Source organism: Chaetura pelagica, unplaced genomic scaffold, assembly GCF_000747805.2.
Source record: "Chaetura pelagica isolate M959 unplaced genomic scaffold, ChaPel_1.0 scaffold142, whole genome shotgun sequence".
Taxonomy (NCBI): Eukaryota; Metazoa; Chordata; class Aves; order Apodiformes; family Apodidae; genus Chaetura; species Chaetura pelagica.
The window spans coordinates 186,037-192,598 of record NW_009952973.1 but is presented as its reverse complement, the minus strand read 5'-3'; positions in this window follow the sequence as shown (position 1 = coordinate 192,598).

Here is a 6,562-nt window from a genome sequence, read left to right as displayed (position 1 = left end):
TCTTTCCTTCTCACTGTAACTGAGCTCACTCAGTTCCACTGCTACTGCAGTGTCTGCAATTCTGTCTTTTAGCAGTGGCACCTGTAACAATTGTAAAGCCCTAAGAAAGGCAAAGCTTCAATTTTATAGATACCAACAATGTTCTCAGGGGTGCATCCTTCGAAATCCCAGGCCTCAGCAGCCCGTGCTTCCTGCATCATCCTGATTACAGGAGGAACAGCTCTTGTCCCAAGGCCATGCTGGTCCTGTGCATCTTTCTTCATGATTCACACAGAAACACTTAATTTACAGAACTGACATATTAACTCCAGTGGACTGAAAGGATAAATGAGTAATACTGTAGGGCTGTTCACTCAACAACAGGAATGTTTTCACAAAGATCTTTTTTTAATTGAAACCATTTGTCATTTTGAATGTAGAATGTATTCATTAGAAAGTAGCACCACAGAGGGTACTGGAAAGCTCAGGAGATTAGTAACAGAATACAAAGCCTTTTGCCTCCAGGTTGGCAGTTTCAAATCTGGCCATGTCATTATTGATCAGAAGAAGTCATTACAGACTGATAGATGTTTGGTTGCTTATACAGAAGTGACCTGGTCAGACTAGTCAAATTCTCTGTTAAGAGATATGTTCCCTATTTGCACACATTAAAAAAATTTCCTCATTAGCACCTTGCTGGTAGTCCTTGCAGGATCAGTAAGAAAAGGGCAAGCTTGATTATATGAAATCAGAATGGAGGGATTTATAAGTCATGTGAAGGTTGTTTGAAATGTTTTCAAAGCATTTTGTGATGGTCTTTGAAATTTCCAAGTTGATTCTCTGCTGCATAACTTAAAATGAGGTGGTCTCACAGTATTTGCCACACTTTGATCAAGATGTTTCTTTAAGAATCTGAGAACTGAGATTTTTTTAACATTATCAATAGATGTCATAACAGTAAAACATGTTCTTGGCAAAAAAAAAAAATCCAAAAGACATGAAATGGCTAAAAAAATAAAATAATGATGAGAGGTATTGCATACATTTCTTTCAGTAACTTTCAGAGTAAGGCCTAAAATATTCTTAGTCTTGTGCTGAATGTAATTTGCATATTTTGCTGACTGATATTTAGAGAGAGGAATCTTACAAAATTGCCATGGGAGCTTCAACTCAGCCTACAATAGCTCATATTTATAGTTTGAATTAAACCCTTGCTCTGTGGACTGTGATGGTCACAAATTGTGAAATCTCAATTCACAAGACTCTGTTACCTCCTCAGCATCCCTCTTGTCTTTTAACACCAGTTGGGGTGATTACTTGGAGAGCGTGTGAGTTTTCAAATGTAGGCTCTTAGAGAGATCCCTTTCCCTTGTGTTTTTGACGATCCTAGGAGGAAAACAATTCAGCTTGGAACAGGGCTTCTACTGGCTCCCACTTGGGGCTCCAGGGAGCTTTAACCAAGTGAAAGGGAGAACTGGGACTCTGGCAGAGGTGAGAACCTCTGTGCAAATTTGTAACACCAAATTACTCCTCTGAAGTGGAGAAGATAAAATGCCAGAAATCCAATGGAAGCTCAATTTGCCATAGGGAAGAAAAGGTTTTGGTTTTTTTTTTTTTTCCTGTGAGCTATGCAGCTTGTGCTGCAAATTGAGTTTGAGACAGAAAATTGCTTTGGGGTGTTCATAATTTTTACATCACCAGCAATAAATATCAAAGCTGGGTTGATAACTCTGTTGGCACAGAAAGTGCGGGTGACATTGGTTCTGCATTGCAAACAGCAGATAAAGCATCTCTTGGTCAGTAAAGAGAGTAAATGAGCATTTGTGCTGTTGTGTTTTTGATTCCAGGCCAAATTCTGCTTTTAGGGGACTGAAACAGGATTTTTTTCCTACGCTAAACTTGCTTCTATACAGGGGCTTTGCACAGGACCTTCTTTAACCCATTTTAACCTCTCTGCAAGGGATTTATCAGGTGCTGAGTGCATCATATAATACCTTTTGGGCTGGTTTGTTCTTGTTGCATGTGGATTGCACCAAATATTTGGCACACCTTGTATCCTTTAAGCAATTACAGCATGTGATTTTGGCTCTATCTGTGTCAAGAACATTTGTTGTAAAATCCCTCAAGGTTATGGCAAGGTGTGCCAAGGCTTCTCTGAACCTTCAGCCATTCACAAGATGATGAGAATATAAGGGTGCTTATATTGCTGCCTTAAAATTGGCAATTAAACCTTTTCAAAGCTCAGAACAGCACACACTACTCAAGTCTTGGATAAAAAGATAACATACTGTAGAGTTAAGGATTATGAACCAGATAGGTTGCTTTTATTTAAAAAAAAAAAAAAGCAAATATCTAATGTCACGATGCTTCAGCCATCAAACTTGTCTGATTTGATGTTTCTTAGCAGTGAGGAGATTTAACCTGCAGGTAATATCAGCTGTAAATAATGCACACAGAGTACTTGGGACCCCATAAATGTGACCTTCTTCTTGTGCCTAAGGAGCATAGAGGACACCAGCCTGGAGAAGGTTTATGGATTTCATACGTGTCTGAAAGGGAAAATAAAAAGACAGATGTTTCAGTGTATTTTAAAAGGAAAAAGGTACAATCAATGGGCATCTCTAAATTACTTATTGTGGTGATAAATACTGCATTATGCAGCTGCATACATGCCTCAGGCTTTTATGGGCTTGTAATTGCACTAGGAGATATTGTTTTGACCTAGATGTAACTGTACTGGTTATTTACTATGATTCTTTGGCTTGAAATAAATAAAACCTACTGAAAACTCTATGAAAACACTTTAAGCCAAAATATATATGACAACATACAGATTAGAGAGTCCTGGATGACAAAAGGAACAAAGATGTCTGTAGAAAGCCATTTCAGGGTGGATCTGTGAAGGGGAATATTGGTGGTTTCATGAGAGTTGTTTTTACTTGTCTTTCTGTGTTAGTGGAGCTAAACTGGAGTTTCTTCTGCCTGTCTGTGCTGCCAGCCTTCCTGAAGGCAGCATGTTCTGATGGACTCAGGGAACTTCTTAGCCTATTTCAAGGCAGCCAGCCAAAATAATTTAAATCACCACTGAAGGCATTTCAGAATAACCTGTCTAACTTTTCTAGGTGGACTCAAAGCCTTCAAGCAGCCTAAAAAAGCTGCTTAGCTGGGATGTTGCAATGAAGTAATTGTGCAGCAATTCTTTAAACTTTCCAAATTAATGGTGAGCGCACATAAAGCAGATGAAGTCTCCAAGTAGTAAATCAGAGCTGTATAAGAAAGATAAAGTAGCAAGAAACATGCTTTAAGACTTATGTTTGTATTGATTTTGTTTCTTCCTTGCATAAAAATAGACTAAATACTTTGCAGCAAAACTTTAAAACAGAAGTCTAGAAATTTTCAAAAGTCAAAATTACAGACTCTAAAAGTCTTGTGAAAATACAGTTACAATAGACATTTTTAAAAAGGATATGAGGATAATAATTTAGAGAGAAATTAACAAATGCAGCTTTTGTAGTATTGTTTCAGCAAGACCAAATGATCAGGCAAAAGTAGCTGCGCAGTAAATGGAAACAGTGAATAGAAAGGATTGCAACTTCAGGGGGAAAAAAATAAGAAACTTGCATCACTGTTTAGAAGGCACAGCTATTATAGCCAAGATAATTTTTAAGCTGTTACAGATAGATATTATGCTCTAGGATACTAAGACACTAAGAAGGGAAAATGAAGTTTTGCTGATGAAATAACGTTTTGCAAAAAAAGGAAAAACCCAAACAAAACCCATTGGTTTATCACCCACCATCATAATGGGTATCTTCACTTGCATTTCTCTTCTGCTTGTCACAGGGTTTCTTGTTGAGATCAATCGATATAGTACATATCCAAAGTGTAAATACATTATTTTCTTGGGAGGCCTTGCAGCAATACAAATCACTAAAGGAAAAGTCAGAGAAAGATGTAGAGTCTGCGTAGCCTGACCTACAACTTCTTCAGACACTGAAACTGCTGCCAGTGTGACCAAGCTGGACTTTGCATGGCAAGAAATGGAAACGCAAAAATAAGTAGTGTTGTGCCAGTTACTGCTTTGGCCAGTGCTATTTTAGCCTGTTTCTGCCCCAGCCAATCCCAAGAGCCTGCAGTGTCCTGGGGAAGCTGCCTGTGCTGGAGGTCTAACCCGTTGCCCTTCCTGTGGGAAAGCCAACAAGAAAGCTTGGGCTGGATGTGTCCAGACCTGACATAGCCAAGTGCTCTTTGCACACACAAACACTTTCTTGAACCATGATTGTGAACAACTAATCGCTCTTTAATCTTACTAACTGATTTGCCTCAGCTGTATGTTGGGGTTAAAATTCCTGCTGATAAGATTAAGTACTGTCTTGAACCATGGCCTACATAAATAATAATGCTATTTCCACAGTTGTACTCATTAGAGTGAAATGTACAAAAGGATGCTAGTCTTCCTGCTGTGGGATGTCAGCCAGCTGCTAATTGTTTGTGATCAGAAAGAAATTCTCTTCTTTGCAGTCCTTTAGGGGTTTAGGTGTGTTGATATATTTACATTTTACTGTTGCACTAAACTCAGCTGTATTTACCTACAATGTTTGAGCAGAATTTTTACCTTGTGAATAGTGGAGATCTGCACGAGAACTCAAGGTTTTATTAACCACGTTTTGACTTTAGCTTTCATATAAGGCTGTAGTTTTAATCTACACGACAGCTGCTGTAAAAGCCTTCTGAGTGGCAGACAGTCGCACTTCAGTTTTAATCCCCTCATTATAAAGCTGATGTGTTTTCCCTAGTGTTACTCTATTTGTGACTCATTGCTACTTTCTGCTGACAAGCAATCCATTATGTTAATATGAGTCTGAGAAGTACAATGGCATGGTACTAGCAATTTTTATTTTAAAAAATCATCAGCAAACACCAGAGAAACAAAGTGACCAAGTCTGTTATCTTACTGAATAATCGAAGAAGCAACATCTGTTAGAACTCAACATTGAAACTGTGGCTTTAATCTCTGGAGGTGCTCTGTGCTGTCACCAGCTTAGGCACTAAAAACCTGAAGCACAAGCTTAACTTTACATGCACCTGCAATTGTGCTGGAATGAATAAATGTTTTGCTTGCTTTAGCCATATGTTGGCAGACTGAGTAGATCCTTGGATGCAACCAGTGAAGTCTAGAAAGTCTTCCAAAGCACACAATGTATCAAGATAAAATGCTCACTCATGCAGCATTTTAAAATCAAACACTGAAACAAACCCACCTGTTTTCTCTTGAAAGAATAAGGAACCCAAAAGAGAACAAAGGCTAGATTTTCAAGTAACAAGTGTCTCATGTATAATACTTGCAGTCATGCCTGAAACCACTTTTGACACAAACTGTATGGTAATGTGTGATAGAAATATGTTAACATTTCTAGCAATTTTTGTTTGTTTGAATGCTTATTGTTAAGAGACCAATTTCCTTGTAGATCTCTCTACTGGGGGATGGGAGAAGAGTGGACTTGAGGAGTCTTCAGTCTGTTTCACTGAGTGTGTGCAGAGATTGCTTTGAATATCCTAACTGAATGGCTATAATCATGAGGAGTCAGTCTGACTGGGAAGCAGAGCTTTGCCAAAGGAGATACATAGGGCTTGCTTGCATTTATGTCAAATACAACTTGTTTGTAATGTCATTTCCAGTTGTGTGTTATGAGTTATCGTTGCTGTTCCAGAGTTGTGCACTGTTAAGATAAAAATGCAAATTTCCTGGTGTCTTCTGGAGCACCATGTAGGGAAGAAAGTGAGGAAGGGAATCAAAGGGAATTTATTATTTGTGACAGCAACTATACTAAGTGAGAGATGCAAGCATGAATCAAAGATCTGGCTAATGAGAGCATGTGATAGAAAACAGCCCACCATGCACTCTAAACCTGTGGCTGAGGAGAGAGTGGAGGAAGACACTTGGGGAAAAGAACAAAATAGAGCTCCTCTAGTAATACTTCTGATACTGCAGCCCTCTCCTTCCAAGCAAGCTGTGCATGGTCAGAAGCCTTCTAATCCTGTTATTCTTCTTGGTATATTCCTCCTCTAGAGAAGAGGCTCTGTCTCCCTTCCCCAGATCTCTGCAGCCCTCCTGTTCTCTAAGCTTGATGTAATTTTGACATTGTGGAATGAATTACTTATAAATGTAAAGACTCTTATTTCAGTTTCCAGTTCTTTGTTATTGTGTCTTCTATTACTTTTGGAATGAAGTGCTTCCTTTATTCAAAAGAAGATCTTCCAAGTAAAATAATTTTCTTCCCAGAATATTTATTTCCTAGGGATTTCAAAATTTCCATTTTCTGTTGTAACTTGAAGCCAAGGCAGACTATTAATTGCTTGAAGCCTTTGCCAAATAATTATTTTCATCTTTTTTTGCCAGGTCTTGTTCAGACTTGTAGCAACACAGCAGCAGAACAGATATTGCATTATACATTCATCCCTGCCACTCTTATGCAAGACTTGTAAACAAGAGCTGGTGTCCTCATCTTGGACTGTAACTCCATTTCACTGGTGGTTTAGTTTGCATTACATTATTATCATCACAGCCCTGCTTTTTCTCTTT